This window comes from Carettochelys insculpta, chromosome 5 (assembly GCF_033958435.1).
Source record: "Carettochelys insculpta isolate YL-2023 chromosome 5, ASM3395843v1, whole genome shotgun sequence".
Lineage (NCBI taxonomy): Eukaryota > Metazoa > Chordata > Testudines > Carettochelyidae > Carettochelys > Carettochelys insculpta.
In genome coordinates, this window is record NC_134141.1 from 10,679,444 (window position 1) to 10,704,447 (window position 25,004).

Sequence of the window (25,004 nt, forward strand, 5' to 3'; positions counted from 1 at the left end):
TCTCAAGTTGTGGTTGGAAAGGTCCAGGTTGAACATTAGGCAAAACTTTTTCACTAGGGGTGTGGTGAAGCCTTGGAATGGTCTACCCAGGGAAGTAGTGGCGTCTCCATCCCTGGAGGTGTTTAAGTCTCGCCTCGACAAAGCACTGGCTGGGCTGATCTGATGGGTTTGGTCCTGCTTTGAGCAGGGGGCTGGACTTGATGGCTTTTTTAGCTCTCTTCCAGCTTTGTTGTTCTATGATTCTATGATTCTAATGTACTTTATCTATTATCAATATTTTTCAACTGGGGAGTACATTGAGGTCTTCCAGGGTGTACATGAACTCATCAAAATATTTCCCAATTTTACAACAGGCTACATAATGAACACTAGTAAAGTCAATACAATCTAAAAAGTTAATTCAGACAATGACTTGGTTCTACTGCTTCATATGCCTTACGCTGACCTGTAAATACAATATTTCTATTCCAATCCATTCATTTAGTAATAAGAAGCTAGACAGTGAGCAAGATTTCAGTAGTAGTTTTCTGTGATATTTTTTCATGTTTTTGTAAGTAAGTCATTTTCAAGTGAGGTGTAACTTGGTGGTCTGCAAAACAAATCAGACTCCTGAAAAGGGTTCAGTAATCTGGAAAGGTTGAATGGCACTTGTTTCAAGACTCAGATTACCTTAGGGCCATGTTTTTTAACTGGTGGTATACGTACCCTTAGGGGTATGCAATAGAAGTCTGATGATACTTATATTTTCTTTTTCAAAGGGGTACTTCATTTGAAAAAAAAAAAGAAGGTTGAGAATCCTTGTACTACAACACATTAATACAATGTGAGTTGGCAGGTACAGATACACTCCCTCTCAAGGGTGGCCTCTTTTCTTGAAAGTCAAATATGATGACCCTAACCTTCATACTGTTGAAGAACTGGGTTTAAGATGCCAGTCCCTCACGAGCACCTGAAATCAGTAGGGCTCAACCTACAAATTGCTTCAGGATGCAGTGTCTGATCTTAGACAAGTCATTTTTTTTGCCTTTGTTTTCCCTCCTACTCTTCCTCTGCTCTTCATGGCCTGGACTTTTCTCTCCTTGCATGTGCATACAGCACTTGATTCAAAGGAGCCCTGCTCTCAGCTGGCACTATGATAAATAATAATAAGGTGGCTACCTTACTCCATACAATAAATGTTTTGTTTTCCCCAAATGAAGCCTTTTAGCTACAACAGTTGCAAAAACTGCCTTCTGCTGCTGGGTGGTTATACAAACACAAGACAGTGGCATGGAGTAATTGATTCCCAGTGGCAACAAAAACTGACTGGCCATCAATGCATAAGCCCAAACATAACTTGATGCAATTTAAAATGGTCAATAATATTAAATCTAAAAATAAGTTTACAGCAGGGATGCTGGTAAGCTTTTACTGAAACAACTAATTGGCTTGCCACTGCGATGAACCCGATAAATATTTAACTAACTCATATTCCTAGCTGCTGGAAATTGGCATAATTCCATTGACTTCTTGAGGAGCAGAGCTAGGCTTATACTGGGTCCTTTTGAAAATCACACCCACAATTCATTGGCTTGTATGCTAACAGATCATAGGGCCAAATTCTACTCTTAGCCAAACCAAAATAAATTGTCTTTAATTCCACAGATTCCAGGGGCACCACTTTGGATTTACACCTGGTTAAATGAAAGCAGAATTGCATGCATAGCATTTTCTTTCCATAAACTATGGCTACAGGGTAGAGTTGTTAATTTTGGTTCCTGGAGAGTTAATCACATGATATAAACTTGAATTCAAGATTAATCTTTACATCCTGGAGATTCCAGACCAGTCCTGGAGGGCTGGCAACACTGATGCATGGTCAGTGAAAATGGATGATATAAAGTGTGTGTAAATACTTAAGAATTCCTTAGTTCAGTGTTGAACCGTGATAGGAGTATGGTTGTTGGAAGCCTTGTGAAAAGCACGTGGTTGAAGTAAGGGAATTTGGTGGGAATTCTCTGCAAAAAGTGTGATCCAAGTAAACAAAGAGCAAAATCTAGAAGATCATGATTAGGCCAGCTGCCATGTATAGGTTGGAATTCTGGCCAGCCACGAAATATGAAGACCAAATTAGACTGTTGATTAATCTTGAGTAACTCACACACAATTGACTTAAAATGACTCATGATTTAAAAAGTTGTGATTAGCCATACTGATAACATTAGAGTACAATTGAAATGTAATAAATATTTTGGATGTTCTTCTACATTTTCAAATATATTGATTTCAGTTACAAAACAGAAAACGAAGTATGCAGTGTGCACTTTATTTTTGTTGCAAACATTTGCACTGTAAAAAAGAAACAGAAGAAATGGCATTTTTCAATTCACCCAATACAAGTACCCTAATACAGAACTCAGCAACCTTTATCGCCTCATGGCACGCTTCAGTACTCCCTTGTAATTTCACAGCACATCCAATATATATAACCCAATTCCCTCTCCCTCCCCAGAGCCAGGCACCCCCAGTTGCCCGCTCTGACCTGATTCCAGTGACTCACTGGAGCCGCTGCCACCATGCGCTTCTCCCACCAAGGGCTGGGGTGCATATGCAGAGCAGCTGATGACACTCCCCGTGTGCAGCTCCAAGGAGGAACCACATTTAATGGCTCAAAGAGCTGCGGGTTAGTCCCCCTTGATTTATTCAATTAATTTTTTTTCTCAAACTTTGACTGCACACTGGTTACAGAGCACTCCTCTAGTGCAATCTCTCTCATGAAAGTATAACGTACAAGTGCACATTTTTGTTACAGTACTGTACTCACATAAAATGTAGCACTTTAGAGCCTAAAAGTCTGCTCAGTCCTATTTCTTATTTGGCTAGTCATTAGGACAAACAAGTTAATTTATGTTTATGACTTGTCACTTTCAGGTGACACTGTAAATAAGAAGCAACTGGCATTTGCATGCTACTTGTCTAACCACTGTTGCAAGTATTTACATGCCAGATATGCTAAACATTCATATGATCATTCATGCTTTGGCCACCAATCCAGAGGATGTGCTTCAAAGATGATGATGCTCATTTTAAAAAAATACAGTAATTAAATTTGCAACTGATCTCCCTGGAAGACAATGGTATGTCTCCCGTTTGGTTTTACCTGCATTCTAGCATATATTTTAAGTGATAGCAGTCTTGGGTGATGACCCAGCACTTTTTTAAGAACACTTGTACAGCAGATTTGACAAACATAAAGATGGTACCAAAGTGAAATTTCAAAAAATAGCTACAGTATTTGACCCAACATTTAAGAATCTGAAGTGCCATCCAAAATATGCGAGGGACCGGGGTGGAACGTGCTTGCAGAAATCTTAAAAGAGCAGCAATCCAATGCAGAATCTCCAGAAACTGAACCACCAAAAAAGAAAATCAATCTTCTGCTTGTAGCATCTGATTCAGATGGTGAAAATAAACACTGTTGATCTACACCACTTTGGATTGTTATCCAGTGACACCAGTAATCAGCATGGACTCTGATATGGAATAGTGGCTGAGGCATGAAAGCACATATGATTGCTTAGCACATATATAGCATGCAACACCAGCTATCACAGTACCATATGAACACTTGCTGTCATGTTCAGGTGACATCATAAACAAGAAGCAGGGAGTGTTATCGCCTGCAAATTGTAACCAAACTTGTTTGTCTGACTGAAAAGAAGTGGGACTGAGTGGAGTGGTAGGCTCTAAAGTTTTGCAATTCTTTATTTTTGTACATAATCCTATATTTGTGAGTAGGATTCTCTGTAAATGTCTCTTCAAAATATCTGTCTGTGTAACTACTGTTGGAAACGTTTAATAACTCTGTCGCCCTATTTAAATATTTGCTTAGCAACATAGTTGCAAAGAGTTTAGTAAATGCTGTATCAGCAGAGTGCTTTGGATGGGGGGCTTTGGCTGGGCTCAGTGCTTCTCTTCAATGTCCCACTGCATGGCTGTGTCTACACCAGAGAGTTTTATTGCCAAAAGCCACAGAGTATCCACATTCCCAAGGCATCTGTCAACAGTAAATTGACAGAACATGCCACTTCTGTTGACAGCATTCTCTCTCTCCCTCATGAGGCAGAATGCCCCTGTCATCAGATTCTGTCAACAGAAAGCCCGTCTGGATGTTCTGTGGGGGGCCCTCTGTTGACAGACAGGACTTCCAGGGCACCAGGCAGCCCTGTCTGCTGTGCTTCCAGTTGGCCGTTCTGTCAAGAGAGCAACAGGGCAGTCCAGCTGCTCTCTGTCAACAGAGCAATTGCTCTTTCAATCCGTTTGACAGTCTGGCTGTGATCTGCCAACAGAAGTTATGTCGGAAGATACCTTTCTACAGAAATTTCTGTTGACAAATCACTCTAGCATATATATAGCCCAATTAAACGGACCAGAGGTAAATCCTCTTAATTTTTGGTAAATCTGTCCTAACCCAATGCAATTTTTGCTTGTATCACACAAAGTAATGCCTGTGGATGGGAGGGGATTAAATCAAGGTTTTCCAGAGTGCTTTCTCATGACATTTTTATTTTGAACATAGGTCTAGTTCTGAGTTGCAACAATACTGTTACATAATCTTTGCAGAGCTTCAGAAAGGCATTTGACCTGTTTTTAAGCCGGTTTTCCTACCTCCCCATGACTTCTTGGTGGCCGAATCCTCAGCTAGTCAATGCAGCTATGCCAGCATTCTAATGACACTGTGACACTATATACCTCAGTTGAGTAGCTGCCCTGGAAGGTCAGAGTAGGGTCTTCCCATTTCCCTCCTGTCTGATGACAGGATTTTCAGGCCAAATTAGGTTGTCCCTTTCACCTCCAGGTGCCTTTAATGGGCTTACTCAGGAAGCCAATAAACCATTCTGGTGAAGATGCTCAGGGTGGAATAAAATCCAGATTGTATCTTCATTTTCAGGTCCATTGGGGCAAGAAGGCATCTTTGTCACTAAAGTCAGCAGACATGGATCTAATGAATACACGTAGGAATTAGAATTATTGATTAAGAAGGAACATTTTCACATCATGGCTTTTCAGAGAATTTTTACAAAAATGATCAGCAATATACTGGCCTACTCAGGACCATGTATTGCATTTTGGGCAAGTGAGGGTCTGACAGGCTTGAATTTACACTCATAGTAATTTTCCTTAAGTTTTTTCTTAAAGCAGACCAGTCTTCAGTGATCAAGCAGTCTGACCCTGAAGTGACAAAAGTTGAAGGCTGAATGAAATTGAAGCTCTTGTAGAATTCCAATTTAGAGCCAAAGTAGCATTTGAGTTGTGAATCAAACAGGATCCAAGATGACAATTACACTCAGCTGTGCCAGTTTTAGGAGATCAGAAGATCAGTCTGTTGTTTATCTCCCTTTCCTGGAAAACAAAAAGCAATCTGCTCATCAGCAATCCAGCCACAAAAGCTCTGTGCTTCATTTCTTTTCTCCACAGGAAAACTCCTCATATGGAGGAAATTCAATCAAAATAACAAGAAGTCAAAATTTAGACCCTCCTCTGGGACCTCCACTCATGCATCTGTTGAAGCAGGTCTTTGCCCATGAAAGCTTATGCTCCAAAATATCTGTTGGCCTACAAGGTGCCACAGGACTTCTTCTTGGTTTTGAAGATATAGACTAACTCGGCTACCTCTCTAATATCAATCAAAGTAGCCCATCAAGGTATCACTGCTAGGGCCCTATTGCTATTGATAGCTAAGTACTCTGATTCTTCACCTTCTTGAAGGAGTGTGGCAGATGTCACAAAGGGAGATCTGTGCTTTCAAATCTGGGAAGCTTGGCATGGGTAGTGACCGATCCATGGCTCCATCTCTTCCTGCTCTTAGTTCCAGGTTGCAAAAGCTATGGAGTCATGAACACTCAGATTAGGTTGGAAGTGCATCTGCTGGCTTGAGGTTAGAGAGGCCATTTCTGACTGCACTTCCCTCTCTTCCGCAGGTTCAGGTCACTTTGGGAAAAATCCTGAAAGTTATTTAGGTGCTTAACTGCCAGGAACTAGTTTCAAGGCCCTTGCACCTTAATTCCCGTTCCATTGCTCCCGTTGAGACCTTGAGCCCAATTCTCCTTTCCTTGTGCACATCTGTGAAGCCAGTGGGAATTTGAATATATGTGGCCTGATGTTTAGGATTGTTGGTAACTGACTCATGACGTAATGTCAAAATGGAGCACCCTAAAGTTGAGGTGCCCCAAATTAGTGAAAACTTTTGAGTAGCTGGGCCAGGACTGATCTGTGTATGGTACAGAAAATGAAACATTCAGAAAAATAGATGCACATAATGTGAGAATATTTTTCTGTGAACTCTGTGGTAGTGCTGTAGCTCATCATCTGGGTTTGACAGTCATGCTGAATTATGTAATGTATCACTAGTTAACTAATGTTTGAAATGATACTGTGTATCATATATGACAATCACCTAGTGAGTTCACACTGGCTGTTTGTACACTAGCTGAATTAATTGTACATGGTTTTTAGACATGAGTTTATTTGCTATTCTGGGGACAAAGCCATGTTTGGCACATCTGAAAATGTTTACCTTTAGCCATGCTGCCTCATAAAACATAAGAATGGCTGTACTGGGTCAGACCAAAGGGCCATCTAGCCCAGTGTCCTGTCTTCCAATGGAGGCCAATGCCTGAGGCCCCAGAGGTAGTGAAGAGAACAATTATCCATGAAAACAATCCCTCTCCTGATATACGTTTCCAACCTCTGACAAACAGAAGTCTAGGGACCCCATTCCTACCTGACTAATAGACGTATATATCTAACCTCCATGAATTTGTCTGCTTTTTTCTGAAGTTTTCTGAACTTCAGTTTCTCCATATGCAACATATTAATACCTGCCTATCTACCAGTGCTGTGCCTGTCAATTAGACATTTTAGAACACTTGGAAGATAAAACAAGGAGGTTACTTATTAATGAACTTGCTGTTTCCTGGTGCTATTGCAGTGTTTCTCTCTGAATTCTGCTTATTAATAATTTGACTGTGGTGCTTAATAGGATGGATGGTTTTATTCATGCGTATTTTAAGACACTGCGATATTACCCCTCTTTGGCAGACAGCTGGCACTCCAAAAGACAGGTTTCACTTTGTACAAATGCTTAAGGCGGTACCAGATTAATCGTTGAATATCCATAATATCTGAGCAAGTTAGACAAACGCCAGCAGGGATAGTGGGTCTAGATGGTATTTGGTCCTGCCATGAGTGTAGGGGATTGGACTTGATGGCCTCTCTCGATGTAGCAACATTGAAATAGGCTATTTCGATGAATAACGTCTACACGTCCTCCAGGGCTGGCAACGTCGATGTTCAACTTCGACGTTGCGCGGCACCACATCGAAATAGGCGCTGCGAGGGTACGTCTACACGCCAAAGTAGCACACATCGAAATAAGGGTGCCAGGCACAGCTGCAGACAGGGTCACAGGGCGGACTCAACAGCAAGCCGCTCCCTTAAAGGGCCCCTCCCAGACACAGTTGCACTAAACAACACAAGATACACAGAGCTGACAACTGGTTGCAGACCCTGTGCCTGCAGCATGGATCCCCAGCTGCCGCAGCAGCAGCCAGAAGCCCTGGGCTAAGGGCTGCTGCCCACGGTGACCATAGAGCCCCGCAGGGGCTGGAGAGAGAGCATCTCTCAACCCCCCAGCTGATGGCCGCCATGGAGGACCTGGCAATTTCGATGTTGCGGGACGCGGATCGTCTACACGGTCCCTACTTCAACATTGAACGTCGAAGTAGGGCGCTATTCCGATCCCCTCATGAGGTTAGCGACTTCGACGTCTCGCCGCCTAACGTCGAAGTTAACTTCGAAATAGCGCCCGGTGAGTGTAGCCGCGACGGGCGCTATTTCGAAGTTAGTGCCGCTACTTCGAAGTAGCGTGCATGTGTAGACACAACTTCAATGTCACTTCCAGTCCTTTGCTTCCATGGTTTTACCTTTTGAGTATTAAGTCTTGATCTTCACTTTTTAAAATGAGGTTTGGTTCCCCGCCCCCCTGCCAGCTACCTAGTCCTTGAACTCCATTGGAAAAACCAGGAGACTTCAAAAACCTTCAGCAGCATCCTTTCAATTTTAGCAGCCTTCAGGCAGCAATTGACTACCTGCTAGATGTGCAAGGCATAATGGTTCCTGTTCAGCCTGGGATAAGGAGAGGTGGGCATCTCAAGTGTAGCTCTAGTCTGATCATTCTTGAATGGCTGAATTCCACCTGGTTCTGAGACCTTGCCTTTTTTGCTTTTTGTTTAATGTTAAGATAAATATATGCATTTCAGGCTCTGTTCCAGTCATCAAAGGTCACACACCATGTCATCAAAATGTTTCCATTGACGTTCACAAAGTCTGGCCAGTCAGAAAATCAATGTTTTCAGTGAACAGGGTCAGTTTAGTCAGCTAATCAAAATGTTTTCCTTAAACTGGGGGATGTGATTGACCAAGATTTTCTCTCCCATACAAGCAGATGTCAGATTCTCAGTTAAATGCTGACCCTTTACTCCCTTCTACCATCTGAAAGGGGCTTAAAGTGAGCAGAAATGAGTCATTGAAAGTGTTTTCTTCAGGGGTCCCACCAGAGTGGTGTACAGCTGAGGTGAGGGCTCTCTACCAGCTCTGTTCCCAACCCCCTCTTTAGCTGGAGAATACAATGCTCTGCATTATGACTAATTGGGCCTATGGGAAACATACTATAAGTTGGAGCAGCTCTGAGACCTGTACAATCCCTTGGAAGGTGTGAGCATAAAGGGAACACACCGCTGACTTAGATTAGTCTTTGTCCTTCTCCTCTATCAATGTCCTAACATACAGAGCTAAAGAACTGGGCCCCTACTCTATTCTGGTTGTCAACAAAGTCAGAAGAACACTGGGGCTATGTCTACGCCGGAGAGTTTTGTCAACAAAATTCATGGTGCATCTACACACAAAATGCATTTTGTCAACAGTCTGGCAACAAAACTCGGGACTTCTGTCAGCAGCATTCTGCCTTTCCACAATGCAGAATAACGCCTTTGTCAACAGTTTCTGTTGACCAAAAACAGCCATGTAGAAGCTCTGGGGACCCCTCCATTAACAGACTGGGCTTCCAGTTCACCAGGCAACCTGTGTTGCTGAGCTTCCAGTTGGCCTTTGTGTTGAGAGAGCAGCAGGACGGTTTGGACGCTCTCTGTCGAGAGTGGATTGCTCCTCTTTCAGTCTGCTTTTGTGTGTAAACATGATCTGTCAACAGAAGAGCTCTTCTGACAATAACTTCTGTTGACAGATCACTGTAGCATAGATGTAACCTGGGTGTTTCACAGAACGTAAAATCCACAGCTCATCACAAGGGTATTTTCATTGGTTGTCCTAGATCAGCTGTCTGTTTCCCAGCCTCCAGTCAGTAGCAAGTGAAAGAAAAATAAGAATCCAGAACCTGTTTCTGCTCTTCCAGCCCTCTTCGGTGGATTAAGTAGCATGAGAGAAAGTACCATCCTCCAAGCAAGCCCTGCTTCCCTAACTCCAGTCCATGAAGTAGGACCTGAGGAATGGGGGAGAGGCATTTTTGGCTCATGTGGTTTGTCTGAATCAGGAGGGACTCAGCATCTTGCTGTAGGGAAATTTCTCCAGCACCACACTGTTACCAGTATCAACCAGGAAATCAGTGGAGTTACATCAGGGATACTTTTGGCCCAAAGTGTCCATTATGTTATGGAGGGCAGCATGTGTGTGGTAGTTAAAGCAGAGATCTGCTAGCCATGGGGAGGCAATGGCGTCTAGCAGATAGTGCATTGACCTGGCAATTAAAAGAGCTAGATCTTAGTCCTAGTTCTATCGTTGATCTTGGGCAAGTCATCTCACCTTTTTGTGCTACAGTTTTCCCTCTCCTCTTTTATCTGTCTTGTCTGTTTAGCTTGTATGCTTTTCAGGGGTTGAACAGCACCTAACACAATGGGGCCTTGACCTTGATTGGATCTTCTACGTGTTGCCAGATGATAATTCCAGAACTGAATTGTTGTCTGTAGAGCCAATTGCCATTCTGACTTTCTGTACTGTGCCCCCTTTACATTTCTGCACAGGGGCTCCAGTAACACAGAGAGCTGTTACTAACTTACCTTCTATAAAACTTTGTGAGGTCTTCAGCTAGAAAGCACTACATAAATCAGACATAAAATTCTCGTCCCTCTCTTCCTTGAGGAGAATAATTTTTAGGTGTGAGCAAAATATACCATAACTTGTTTTCCCATTAATATTATCATGATGAAGAGTGGGTAACTGGGTGTTTTTTTCTTGAGTTAGTAAATTTTGCTAACAATTTTGCAAGGCTGACATTTAGGTGCAAAGTACTATTATCATATCACCAATATTAACCGCAAAATAACATTCAGAAATGCTCAGCATCTTAATTCTAAAGGGTCTCACTGGGGACCCCTGACATGACAAATCCAATTTCCAACCAGGCAATCGCAGCTATAATACATATGTCCTTGCTGGACCTGGTCTCCAACATCGGAGAAACTTGGTTTTTGAGACTCTCGTTCTCAGTGGTGGTATTTTACTGGCCAGACTTTAAGAATCTCTAAAAGGGTCTAAGTGAAAGTAACAAATATAGAATTAACAAACATCACAGAGGAATAGCAAGGTATATCCTAATGGCTCTCATTGCAACCAATCAAGTAATAACCATCACATCCTTTGGTATAGCTTCAAAGATGACCCCCCAGCTTTGTGCAAAGCAGGCAGAGGGTGTGTCAGTGTAGGCAGAGCCACTCTAGTATTGAAACCTTTGTGAACTTCATGGAGGCTTTGGCTGCATACACTGGGAGGATCAAAGAAACAGGAAAAATGGCCGTAACAAGGTTTTGCCACTTTGAAAATCTATTCCTGCAGCTAAGGCGCCATCAAGGGATTCCTGATCAAATAATCAAAAAACTCACAAAAAAATTTTTTTTTCATGTGATATCCAGCCTGCTTTCCAAGACAGAAATGTTCAGAGACAGCCATGTTGCTGGAGCCTTGTAAGAACCTAGGGGCTACAACTACATTAGAAGCATCTGTCAACAGCAACATCTGTCTACAGAATTATCTAGCAAAAACCTCTGTTGACAGAGAGGGAGCCGTGCTAGTCTATATACTATAAAAACAAAAAAGCAGTCAAGCAGCACTTTAAAGACTAACAAAATAATATATTAGGTGAGCTTTCGTGGGACAGACATGGTCCGAAGAAGTGGGTCTGTCCCACGAAAGCTCATCACCTAATAAATTATTTTGTTAGTCTTTAAAGTGCTACTTCACTGCTTTTTTGTTCTGTCGACAGAGTGCATCTACACACAAAAGCAGACCAACAGAGCAATCTGCTCTGTCAACAGAGAGCAGCCAGATCGCCTGGCCCTCTCTCAACAGAACAGCTGACCAGACGCTCTGCTAACATGGCTGCCTGGTGAACCAGAAGCTCTCTCTGTCAACAGAAGTGTATACATTGTACTTTTATCAACAGATTTCTGTCAACAGACCGTTATTCCTCAAAGCTGAGAGGGATAACACTGTTGAGGCAAATGCTAGGTGTTGTTGAGACTCATGACAGAATGCTTTGTGTATAGACACTCCTTGAATTTTGTCAACAGAAGGCCACTTATGTTAACAAAACTCCATAGTGTAGATGCAGCCTGAGCATTTACTCACTGTTATAAGCTCAGTAAAATGTATACAGTACACTCTTTCATAGATGGCATTCTGTCATCTGAACACTCAAATAACTGGCATTTTAACCATAAGTAAATTTTAATTACTTTTTCCAAAAGTACAGTATAATGAAAGTAAATACAATTAAATACAGCAGATATAAGTTTACAATACAGTATAAGTATACAATATTACTGTCATTAGTAAATAAAATAATTTGCACACATTTTTGTTTCTTAATATCCATGTGTTTTCCTTTAGTGTTATGCATTGCTAGGTATAGCTCTCTACCATCCAGAATATTTGAATATCCAGCAACCTCCTGGTCCTGGGGCTGCTAAATATGAAAGAATTTACTGTAATATTCAGCTGTATTGCAAGTTTTACTTCTGTTCTCTTATGGTAAAATTTCTATGAAGCTAAGGCTCAGTCATGCTTTCCTTCAGCACCCCAATTTGTCCCATGAAGTCAATGGGTATTTTAAGTGTGCAAGGAATTCAGGATCATGATGTACATATGTGGGGCCAAATTCTGCAGTCACACTAGAGTGATTTCCAGTGACTACTGTGAAATTCTCCTTGATTTACACCTGGGTATCAGAGACCAGGATTTAATCTTTTTTGGAACCAAGGTTCTTGTATCTTTACTCATTTCAGATAGGCTACAGCTACACTATGAAGGAATTTCTAAATAAGATATTTTGAAACAGCACAGCTAAACACAATGCATTTTGAAGCAGCACCCAGCTATCTTGATACAGTATTTCCAGGCACATAACGCTATTTTGAAATAGTGCCGTTGGGCACCATGATGGCTTATTTCAAAATAACACCAGTCCATGTCTTAATGGTGCTTATTTCAAAATAGGTATTATTCTTCCTTCAGTGAGGATTACTGATATGGAAACAATGCACTCACTATTACAAATTTATTTTGAAATAGCATGTGCATAGTCTAGACACTAGCAAAGTTATTTTGAAATAACAGCTGTTATCTTGAAATACCTCTAGTCTTGGATGTAGCCATAGTGTGCTACTGAGCAAGTCACTTCACTGATGTGAAAGAGCATATTCAACAAGTAAGGTATTACTCACTGAGGATATCAGAAGCTAGCCACTACTGATTATTATAATTTAAAAATAAACCACAAGCTTTACAAATAGCCATTTATCTCCATGCACCCTACTTTAGTCTTTGTGTATTTACTGCTGTGGGTTGTAATCCTGTGTCAGTAGTCCCATGGGCAGATTTATGAAGGAGACTGAAATCTCCCAACATCACAAACTATTTGATTTGTTAAAAAGAATTAAAGTTCCTTTTACATGGAAATCTGTATGAGGAGAGGGCCTCAAGGGTAAAATTAAGCCAACTGTCAACAGATGCCTCAAAAATATTAAACAGACACAAAGCTTTTTCCATTCAGCCTACCTCTTGCTGGATACTGGTTACACTCATTGTTCTGTGTCCCAGTCAACCACTGATGATCAGCCAATCTAACATCTCTTGGGATGTTTTTCTTCTATGTAAATCTCAGAGTGGGCAGCTCAAATGTTCATCAGAAGCAGCAAACAGCCACTGCCGAAGTATTTATAGCCACAGGAATGTTACACATGACAGACAGAAAATCTTTCCAGAAGGAAAGACAGTGGGGCCCCTTTTCTCCTTGGTTACACCATTGTAAGTCAGGAATTACTCAGCTGAAGTCATTGGCATTATCCCAGAGTAAGGGAGAGAAGCACAGGGCCCATGATCCTTGGTTTAAAATCTTGCTCACTTCATTTCATGGATGTGACAATGACTGAAGCCAATGATATGACTCAGTGTTGGCAAGATCAGGGCTCCAGCTTTTAAATTCTTCCAAAGAAGAGATTGTGGGTGACATTCCAGCTCATAAGAGTCAACTGGGTGTTGCCATTGACTTCTGCAGGATCAGGATTTTGCCTTGTGATTTTTGTGTTTGAATGAGGCTTGCCACAATGGTGGGGCATGACAGTGGCTGTGGCCTCCGAGGGTCACCGTCATCCACAGCTGGATGCTTCACTTCCTCTGACCCTTGAAAATCCTAGGCTAATTGGAGCCTAATAAAGTATTTGGAGACAAAGATTTTAGTAGCATCCTCCTGCTATTTCCTGGTTGTTACCTCCCTCTTCAAAGAGCAAACTAGCCACCTTATACAATCAACTCTTCCATAGCCAGAAGTCCTGGGACCAGGGTGTTGCCGGATATTCCAATATGCTGTGGCCAAGGCGCCATGTGGTGCTTTCCTCTGAGCAGCTCACATGTGGCCATGCCACAAGCCGCTCAGAATGGGGCATCATGCTGCGTGGGGAGCCACTCTGCCATGTGTCTCTCTGGGCGGGACACCGCAGGCGGATCCACACACGGCCGCGTGGTCAGCCGCTCTGGATGTGCAGTCAGCAGTGTGGGCACTGGGTGGGAGGGCGGAGGAACCACCAGCTGCTCACACTTTCCAGTTAGTGGAGAAATCCGGTTATTCGATTACCAGTTAAAACAGAATTTGCTGTAGAACTATCCAGGAAGCATGTCAGATACTCCAAAGTTATGATCTATTCTAATATTAACCCGTATCAAAACAGTAATGTTGTCCTTTTTTGGACAGGGGAGAGAAAAACTATTTTTCCCAGTATTCACTGGGAATCAAAATAAATATATGGGAAATTTGAGAATAAACTGAAATCCAAAATCTGGAGCACACAGCTTAATATAAGAGAGGCATTCTGAGACGGAGCTATGGAACTCGGCTCTAATTGTGGCTTGATATTATCTGTGTTAAGATCTGTGATTGTAAAAGAGTTTTAAAATATCTAGAATACACGTTATACTTGAATACATAAGGTGAGAGGAAAACCTCATCAATGGTGACAGACAGTCCATTAGGGGTGTAATTAGAGATAGTGTTGGTTAAAATTAATGTTTAAAATGGGCTAGATGAATCCTGGGAGTAACTCAATTGACATCAGTGGGTTTGTTCAGCCAGTAGCATTCTGCAACCTGTCTGTCCTATGATTATACAGATTTCTGAAACTGGCAAATGCAACTTTGGGCAGCAGTAGTGAAACTAAACAAGAAGGTTTGTAAAGAGACTTACTTGACTTAAACCCTTGTACTCTGGGAGGAGCATAGGTCATCTACAAGTTTCCTCCCCTTCATGCCATCTTGGGACAAAATTTCTAGCCTGTGTGCAATCATATTAGGGATGGTATTGCTTCCATGTGCTGATGAAGGCAGATCCTTTGTATCTAATAATAATTGCTTTTAATATTTCTAGCACTCCATTGTGTTTCCCATCTGCTATTTGGTTCCCCTTCAAAAACAAGGTTACATTGTTTTCCAGTAGCGAAGATGCACAAACCTGGGTTACATTTAATTATATCAATAACAATACAGCCACATTTAAACAAAGTGGACGCTCTGTTGCTTGCCAACATTTGTATGTGCAAACTGGCTGCTTGCAAGTGCAGATGGTCATTGTCACCTAAGTACCAACTTGCATAATTGAATTCCTGATTTCCAGATGCAAACCCAGTAAGAGGGTGCATGGGAGTAAGTGGATCCTAATTTATGTTCTACAGAAGGTCAGGTTAGATTAACATAATACGACCTTCTAGCTTTACAGTCTACACATCTGTGAATGTCAGAAAAATATTGAACCAGACATTGCCCCTCATACTCTCTTTAAAAAGTAACTTGTACTGTGCATGTTATCAGTGGATGTACTGGGACTCCTTGTGGAGTCAGATATGCTAAACATGAGTGAAAGTGAACCTTTGTCTCTGAATGTTCATTCAACACATGGTCAGCTGTACCTTGGCTGTTATTCTTTAGATCTTTTCTTTATACCCATGTTTCATTTCAAGGACAACAAGATTCTCTTCATGGTGCTGCCACAGGCCTGCTGGATGACCATAGGAAAGTCATTTCCCCTTCTTGCTTCAGTCCCCCAATCTTTCTTGTAAGGCACATTGGAATCTGCTGAAAAGAGTATCAGATCAGAGCTACGTATTTATTTATTATTCAAGACACATCTGTTCCATGAAGTGTTATGACTAGTGATCTGCTTGGATTTGTTCTGAAGATGGAAACCATAAAGATTCAGAAAGGGAGGATTTAAGGATGAACAAGAAGACCCAGGAGAGGAGAAAAGACTTGGTAAAATGAGGTAGGGTGAAAAGAGGAGAAGACATAGGGTATGTCTAGACTACGTGGTCAAGGTTGATCTCCCAGAGTTTGATTTCACATGCCTGATAGAGATGCACAAAATCAAACTATCTGGAGTTGGCAGTCAACCCCTATACTCCTCAGGAGTTTCTTCCACCACCCTTCTTCTGTGAAGATGGCCAGGTAAGTCAATTGTAGATAAATCGATTTTAACTACACAATAGCCATAGCTACAATTGAGTATCTGCAATCAACTTACCTGCCTAGCATACATCAAGCTTCAGTGAGACAAATTCTTGGTAGGCTGGGGATAAAAATCCCCTCCATATAAAGGTGGCAGGATGGAGGACTCTGGCTCACATTACAGGAGAATGCAACCATGAGGGGATGAAGATGAAAATAGAGGGAGAGGGAAAGGAACTGGGGAAGGAAGGAAATGTGTTGATAGCCAAGCCCCAGACCTGGGTTCTTTTACATGAATCACTTCATTCCCCTTTCATTCTACAAAGCTGACAATGATCTCACCAGGTTTCAGCCAAGGCAAGCCAAGTTGTCACAGCCACAGACAGAACATAGGATTTCAGACCCACATGTGACCCTAGTGTTTAATGCCAAAACAGCTTGACAGTTTAGCACCTGTAACTATCAGGTAGTGGTTAGTATGCCATGATCCCATGCCCTAGCCATCAGATAAGATTCTGTGTAACAGAAGAAAACCAGCACTTTTCAATCAGACTGTTACAATGTGCTAAATTGCAATGAACCCCAATTAAAAACAGAGGTTGCCCTAGAAATATGAATATTTACCACCCAGTTGTTGTTATGGGGGCAATGTATCTTCTGGTGTAAATGGGCATGGTTCCATTGAAATCATTACAAGTGTGGCCATGTACATCATTAGAAAGTTAGGTCCTGCAGCTCAGACACCACTCTCTGGTGGTAAGTGTTGGCAATGGAAGTTGTTGTGAAGAGATTTCAGTGAGTCTTATCCATATGAAATAGTGCTTTACTTTCTCCTTCAAGCTATATGGTACAATTATATTTCCCTTGCTAGCATGTCTTATCTCCAGGAAGCCCAACATTTATAATGAACTTTGAGACCAGTTTACTAAAGCACAGAAAAAATTAAATTAGAACACATACATCAGGAAACATATACATTCTATTTCATTTTAGGATAGTTAATATAGGATCAAAAATATGTTATCATTGGAAAAAAATCTGCTCTTTTATGGCCTGATTCAATTACTTTATGAAATCAATGGGAACCTTTTAATTGGCCTAGATGGATTGAACTCCTACACCGTTCCTCTGTTGTGATATAAAATAGTTCAGGTAATTCATTATGGCTCAAACCCTAAGTCTGTTGAGTCAGTGTGAAGCTTTCCTCTGAGTTCAGTATGTACTCTCAGGTTAGGGCCAGTCTAGCTGACTAACAATGCTTCTTGAAATGCCTTTATAAAAGATGCCATGGTGGGACGCTGGACATTTTTAAAAATGAGGGAAATTCTCAGTTGGGCACTACCGTAATACAAGTGATTAAAATAATAATGGCTATCCAAGCACGCTGATTCAGAGTCAGACCTTGCTTACTGCAAGCTGATGTTAGATTTCTCTCTCCTTCCTGATAGTCAGAGGTGTTTAGTGAAACTCACATTTGGGCAGGTTAGACTCTCAGTTCATAAACCCATTAGCCTGCAAACCCCTTTTTTATGAATGAAATAGTTATCCATCTATTCAACTGCCAGATCATTTGCTGTAATAGATTTACTGTATGAGTTCAACATGCAGAACATGAAGGATAATACCAGAGACAGTTTCAATTTATTTAAACTCCAAATCATAACCAACTATTCACAGCATAAAAGCATCATTGGTAAAGTCACTGTATATTGCTTAAATTCTTCCTCTTCTCTCTCTCAATTTGCTATGTCAAATTATGTGCTGCTATTTTACCTCCACTGTAGTCAGACAATATATACATCTTTACACTATCTGAGGATCTGACCGATTACATTTCAATGCCGGTTGATCAGCAGTGTTTGTGTCTGTTGTTCATAAATGCATATTTTTAAAATTTCTTGTCCTCAACATAATACAATTCTTTTGTGAAGATTGCAGCGGCATCGAAAGCAGAGCTGTGCTTCAGTGGACTGTACTCTTTGATCGATCTGGCAATGACAGCTATGGTTAAGGTTGCAAAGACATTTCATTCTCTCTCTCTATAGTTAAGGTTGCAGCCATTGATAACTTTCTGAAGATGTTTTCCTTCTGAGCTAAAATATTGCTAGGACAGTTCCTGCCCAAATGCTTTTTGAATGTTTGAAGGAATAGAATTAATTCATTTTTGAGGACAAGCACATCAGGGAACCAATACACTTTCCTAATTCCTAAAGCATAAGCATCTTGAAACCTTCCCCCTCCCCTGCTTCCCTACAGCTCCAAAACTGCTGAATGTAGAAAACTGAAAAGTTTACCCTTGACAGGAGGTGTCATTCTACATTCTTGGGAAAACTTATTTTGCCAAATTATGACTGAGTGAAGAGTGTGGTCTTCTAGTGTGTGGTATTGTGATGGGGAAGACTAAGCCCATTACAGGAGGTCAGAGGCCTTGCCATACCCCATCCCAGTGAGAGGAGCAGAAAAGAGGTCCTCCAGGCAGGAGAGAGTGGCTGTCTCTTCTGCAGCCAATCAGGACCCAGCAGGCTAGTATAAAAAGATTCTGGGCTAGAGCCTGGCAATTCCCCACAGGAGCTCAAACCAGGCAGGGCATGTGCTGCCTGGGAGATCAGCAGCACTATGGACAGCTCCGAGTGTGAGCTGAACCTAGACCTGGGCAAGAGCCAGGCCCTGTGGTTGGAGAATGGCCACAAGCCTAATATGGGAACTGACACCCCCTTGGACTGGGCTCGTCAGATCCCACCCTCAGAACCCTGAATGCAACCAGACAAGACCTTACACGGTTCCCCAGGCTGCAGAGGGGCGCTCGTGAGCGGGTTGACTCCATTACAGGGGTGGTGTGGAATTTAGTGAGTACATTTTTCTGTGCAACAAAAGATTCAGAATGGAAAAAATGAAAATTATTCTTACGAAAGGTCTAGATCATACAGGCGAAACTCATAAAGGACACGGATCTGATTTTCTTTTACAAAGTGGCCCTATTTGCTAGTCTGGCAACACAACAGGTCTTAAAGTGATGTAAATTACAGTTGCATCTGTTTTACAATGCTAAAGGAATATAAAAGGACATGAGTGAGGTCATGTTTTATGACCTCAGTGGGACTAGTCATGAGCTGAAAGTTAAGGATACACTCAAGCGGTTTAGTACGTCTGTGGATCTGGTCTAAAGCCCATTGAAGTCAAGGGGAGTCCTTCTATTGACCTCAGAAATTGATACAGTTTGAACCTGTCATTCGGCACCCTTAGAATTGGTGCCAAACAAGAGAATTTGCCAGACCACACACGGGCCATACTGTCTAGCACACTGCCAATACTTCCACTGCTTACTGGACTCTTAGAAGACATTTGAGGTTTAAATTACAGGCAAATAACACAAAACGCTGAGTGCCAGGACTGGTGTGTGTAAACAAATGTTGGGGAACCACAGAAAACTTGGCCACACACATAAGTGGTTGTCCAGCTAACTAAAAACATGCCGGATTATGAATGTGACCAGATAAGAGTTCTGGATTAGAGAGGTTCAACCTGTAGTATGAGTAAATCCCATAGAAACAAGCTATGATTTTGTGTGCCAGTAAGGTATTTGGTGCACATCGTGGGTGTTCTATGACACGTAAAAGCAAAACCTAAGTGAACTCAGCTTTTGAGGGAATACACCAGTAGCTATGTAGTGTGTCCCTTAGTGCTATTGCAGTAGTAGAGTTCCTTAGAGAGACCCCATTCTAAGTTTTCAGTGGCTTACTGATATCACTCGACATTGCCCAGCCATGGAAGGCCATGTTGTGCTTCACTGGGTCAGGTGCAGCACGAAAACTACATTAAAGATATACGGTAAATGAGGGCAGGGCACTGCAGGATCTCATACCTTATTTGCTCCCTGTCCTTTAAGGAGAAAGTGGAGCTCCTCTGGCCTGCTGCTGAGTAGCTTCTATGTGCACTTCAAAATGCCTGGAGTAGAGGTATTGCCTCTTCCTGCCCTTCTATGGTCCTCTAGTTGCATCTCCCTAACCAGATGCAAAGCTCGGGGTTTAATATAAGGAATTGACAAATATTGCAAAATTACAGAGTGAAAGCTCCAGGAGCACAGTCTGACACTAGACTTCATCGTATGAGATGTGCTGTGCGATGGGATAATTGACATCTGCTTTGTAATGCACACTCAAAAGGTGTTGTGTGTGCAGCATTCGCTTTGGCATTTCCTGACTGCTGGGTGCTTTAGCAGTTAGCTTTCGCAGTGCAATCTCATTTACGCTGCGTGGCAAGCTTATCCTTCTGCTCATACTTAGCCTGTTAATCAAGCTTATGTGACTATGGAACAAAAAATACATAAGCAGAAAAATAATCAAATGTCAGCATAAAAGCCACCTCGGGTCAGAAAACAGCCTGCTGCCGGCTCTTATTTCCCATAGGTCCATTTCTCTACTCAAACCAGGGAGCTGTAATAATACTGCCATCGCTGATGGGCAAATTTTGATCAAGACATTTATGCAGCTCTCCATGTTCCCAAAGCTCAGAGCAAACAATTGGCCATATCGTCCCCTTCATTCATCCTCCCCCTGGGAGAGAGGATGCACAGCAGAACACCTACTGCTTTGACCCAGATTTAATGAGAGGAGGTTAGAGTCTGCATATCATTGTCCCCATTCCATCTGCTGCACCGAAGTCCCAAAAGCGTGATCTGTTGGTTTGGCCCTCTGCAGATTCAAGGCAGCCTAGCTATATGTGGACAGAGCATTGTACTTGCAACAGGCCTGTTGGGTGACCTTGAAACAGTCACATTACCTTACTCTGCATCAGTTTCTCTATTTGTGCAGTGACCCCTCCTTGTCAAGGGCTTTATGATCTGCAGGCAAAGAGTACTACAGAAGAGAGAGCTAGGTATTGCTATTGTAAAGCAGCAGTCTGAAGAAATTCCAGTAAAGCTCTTGGGCATGTGCTTAACTTGAAGAATGTAAGAAGTCCCATTGAACTGCTAACGTGCTTAAATGACTTGCTGAATAGAATTGGACCATAATAGGGAAAAAAATCTTGTTTTTGCATTTTAAATATCTGTTCCTCTGAGGTTTACAGCACAGTGGTTTCAGTGAAATCATCATTAATTACACCCATGGAAATGCACTGCTCAAATTGTAGCCTTTCAAGCAGATGACTAATCTGTATTGAACGAAGGCTGGAAATTGAAGTTGAGTGCTCCATTGAAAGATCAGGCTTTGCTCACTCATTGAGGCAGGCAGTGATGACTGGTTTTCTTATTGGGGTCCAGTTCCTAAGTCTGAGGTGCGGTTGTAGATGACTCCCTTCTAACTTCTTTGTACTCATCCCTCGCTGTCCTGGTAGCAATGACAGGGCTTGACCATGTGAAAATGTAATGTTAGGGCAGCGATAAGGAGGTAGGTAGAGTAGGTAAGCTTCTTCCACTCCTCCTTTGTTGGAGCATAGGCCATTGACAACCACTGAAGCATCTCCTCTCTTGGGTGATTGTTTCCAGTTCTGACCAGGTGTATCCTGCCTTTTTAGTGTCTACCTTCAGGTCTCTATGCCAGGTTTCTCTCAGGCACCCTATTTTCCTTTTTCCTCGTGGTTTCCAACTTAAGGCTTGCCTTGTGATGTTGGTGGTTGGTTTCCTGAGGGTATGTCTTCAGCAGGAAGCTGGTGAGTCATTCGGCACAGGTCTGGGTTGTTATTGGTGTATGGCCAATGGATCCAGAGGTAGAATGAAAATGAGCCAGCTTAATGGTAACTGGTCTTGTCTGCACTTTTGCTTTTCTTCTAACTTCTCACGCATGTTTGGTTGGTTAAAAAAGAGGTTTTTTTGATGCTTTCTATACTTTTAGGACCCAGATCAACATCCATTGTATCCATAGCAGTGTCTCCATTGAGTTAGGTAGGATTCAGTTCTGACCTACACTATGAATTTATGGTGGCATAACTGTGTCCCGGGGTGCAAGCACAGAATCATAGGGCTGGAAGGGACCACAGGAGGCCATCTAGTCCAGCCCCTTGCTTCAAGCAGGATCAACCCCCATTAAGTCATCCCAGCCAGGACCTTGTCAATTCAGGACTTAAAAACTTTGAGGGATGGAGAATCCACCACCTCTCTAGGCAACGCATTCCAATGCTTCACCACCCGCCTGGTGAAGTAGTTTTTCCAAATATCTAACCTACACCTCTCCCTCTTCAACGTCAGACCATTACTCCTTGTTCTGCCATCTGACACCACTGAGAACAGTTTCTCACCCTCCTCTTTAGAGCTCCCCTTCAGGAAGTTGAAGGCTGCTATTAAATCACCCCTAAGTCTTCTCTTCTAAACAAGCCCAAATTCCTCAGCCTATCCTCATAGGTCTTGTGCTCCAGCCCCTTAATCATTTTTGTTGCCCTCTGCTGAACCTGCTCCAGAACATCCACATCCTTTTTCTACTGGGGGCCCCAAAACTGGACACCATATTCAAGATGTGGCCTCACCAGTGCCGAATAGAGGGGAATAACTAGCGAGTTGTACTGATTGAACTCCTAGTGTAGACAGTGCTTTGTTGATGAAACGACTTCTCCTGTCATCATAGCTACCATTGCTTGTGAAAGTGCAGTATCTGTGTTGACAGGAGAAGCTCTCCCATCAGCATTGGTAGTGCCTGCACTATGCTGTAGATGTAGACAGTGCATCTGTGATCCCTTGAAAGGATGTCATTTCAGGAAGGCAGGGGCAGCAGCCATGCATGCCGGGATGCTGCTTGCTTTTCTTCCCATTCCCCTGATTATCAGCGAGTGAGGGGAAAGTATACGGCTGGCGTGAGTTACTCCTCTGCCGCCATTCCTCACCAGCCAGGAGTGAGAGGCATGCACACAAGCTGTGTACTTAACCTCAATCCCTGATAGCAGGGGATGGGAAGACAATCAGGCAGTGTCCTGGTATGCATGGCTGCTGCCCTCCCAAAACGGCACCCTTGTCTAGCACGGCTTTCTCTCTGTTACTTGATCCCTTGGCTTTCTCACGTCCTCCCATTAATTTCCATTTCCATCTATTGTCCTGTTTTGAATGAAGTAAGTTGGCCTTAGTGGTCTCCTTCCTAGAGGGGAGGCCATCGCACCTTTCCTGAGGATAAAGTGAGTTTTCAGGAACATCATTCAGGTACCAGAGAAACGTCACATTTTAACTGTTGTGTAGGCTGCTGTTCTCTGTAAGCGATTCACATTGATTGCCTGAGGACCAGACACTCGTCATTCACATCCACTCAGCTGACCACGTCTGAGACTGTTATGCCTGTTTGCAAAGTAATTACCTTCTAGGTCAAGAAGTGATGTGTCACTTACCAGGCACAGAGGGACTTGGCTCTCCTCGTTAATGCATCATGGAACTCACTGAAGCCATTGATTAAAAAACTTTCTCTTTCTCAGGGGCGGAAAACACTGACCACAAGCAACAATGCTGTGGTACGTTACTGACCAGTTGTCAGAGAGGACCATCCCAAATCACAACCCCTTATGTCTCAGAGGCACATTCAGGCACATTGGAGAGGTGAAAAAAGCCAGCCACACAGCGAGTCTTTGAATATTCCCTTTCCCCTGGGGTCTAGTTTATTCAGTTCCATCAGCTTTCCCCAGAAGAACTCCCCTCAGATTTCTGCCCAGCCTTCTGCCTTGGGAGAAGGCGGTTGGCTGACAGTTTTGGCCTCCTTGCCACAGGAGGCCCATGGCCCTCATAGCTGGAGCTGAGCTGTAATTCAAAGTCTCTGTCCTTGAGCCAAAAGGTCCCAGTCCTCCTGCAGCTGGGTTATGTTTCATGCCAACTATAACCCTCCCTCCCCACCTAGTCCCTTTCTTTTCACTCCCTGTTACTCACCCACTTGGAGACAGGAACTGGGACCAGCATTGGTGCTACCTTAGGACAATAGCTTTCTCTAGGAGCACTTTGCTCCTGTCCCCACATGGCATCTTATGCAGGCCTGGTGCTCTTTACTCAATTCACTTCCCACTTGAGCGTCTTCCCTGTCAAATAGCCTCATGGAGAGACAGGGCAATGGCTCCCCATAAAGGGTCAGCAACCTCCTAACATCATGCAAAAAAGAAAATCCATAGGCCTTCTTCTTCTGTTCTCTGCACAGTGCACAAGGAAAGTAGCTAGAAATGCAGAGCTGCACAAATGGAGCAAGAAAAGAAAACCATTTGGAGAACTATAGGTTTGGATGGGGATAAATTCAATGTGCTGGATGATGGGCCCTTTCCAAAGTACATCCAAAGAGAGAAGAAAGATGTGTTACCGCTGAAAGGCAAGAGACCAAGGCTAAGGCTTCGTTCTGGAATAGTGGGGTGTGGAACATTTTTTGGGTCGGGAGCGGCACAAGCGAGAAGCCTAAAAACAAAAACAATCCCTCCAAAAAAAATCACTGATATCCACCCTGATTGTAGGGGTGCCAGGACTAGGGGGGGTCAAGGCAGAAATGGGGTGCAGGAACAGGCTGGAGATGGGTGATCTAGGCAGGAGTAGGGTTCAGGAGTGAGCTGGGAATGGGTGATTTCAGCCAGAGTTAGGTTCAGCATTCAGCCAGTCTTACAGGTAACAGTCAGTGAACCTGTGCCCCAGAGATGTCTCTAGGCAGTGCCAAGTCCATCCCACTGGACGCTCATGGAAAGTATTCAGCTCACTGTTGCAAAGAGACAGCACAGGTTAGAGAAGGATGCTCACTTCCTTCAGCAAAACAACACTGACATGTTTTACAGCAAAACTATAAATAAGTCTACTAAGAAAAACAGAGAAAGATATGCTTACCAGTCAGACAAAACAAATACACGTTCTATGACCTGCACCACATTTTTAGTAATTGTCTCACAATGAGTAACCAGCATCTCTAAGCTTCCAGGTGAAGCAACCCACTGGGTGTTGTTCCCAAGGTGATGGATAACTAGAGCATCTTTTTGTTCCCTTTATATTTCCCAAAGTCCATAGTCTCTGCCCCAAGTGCCAGGAAGAGTTG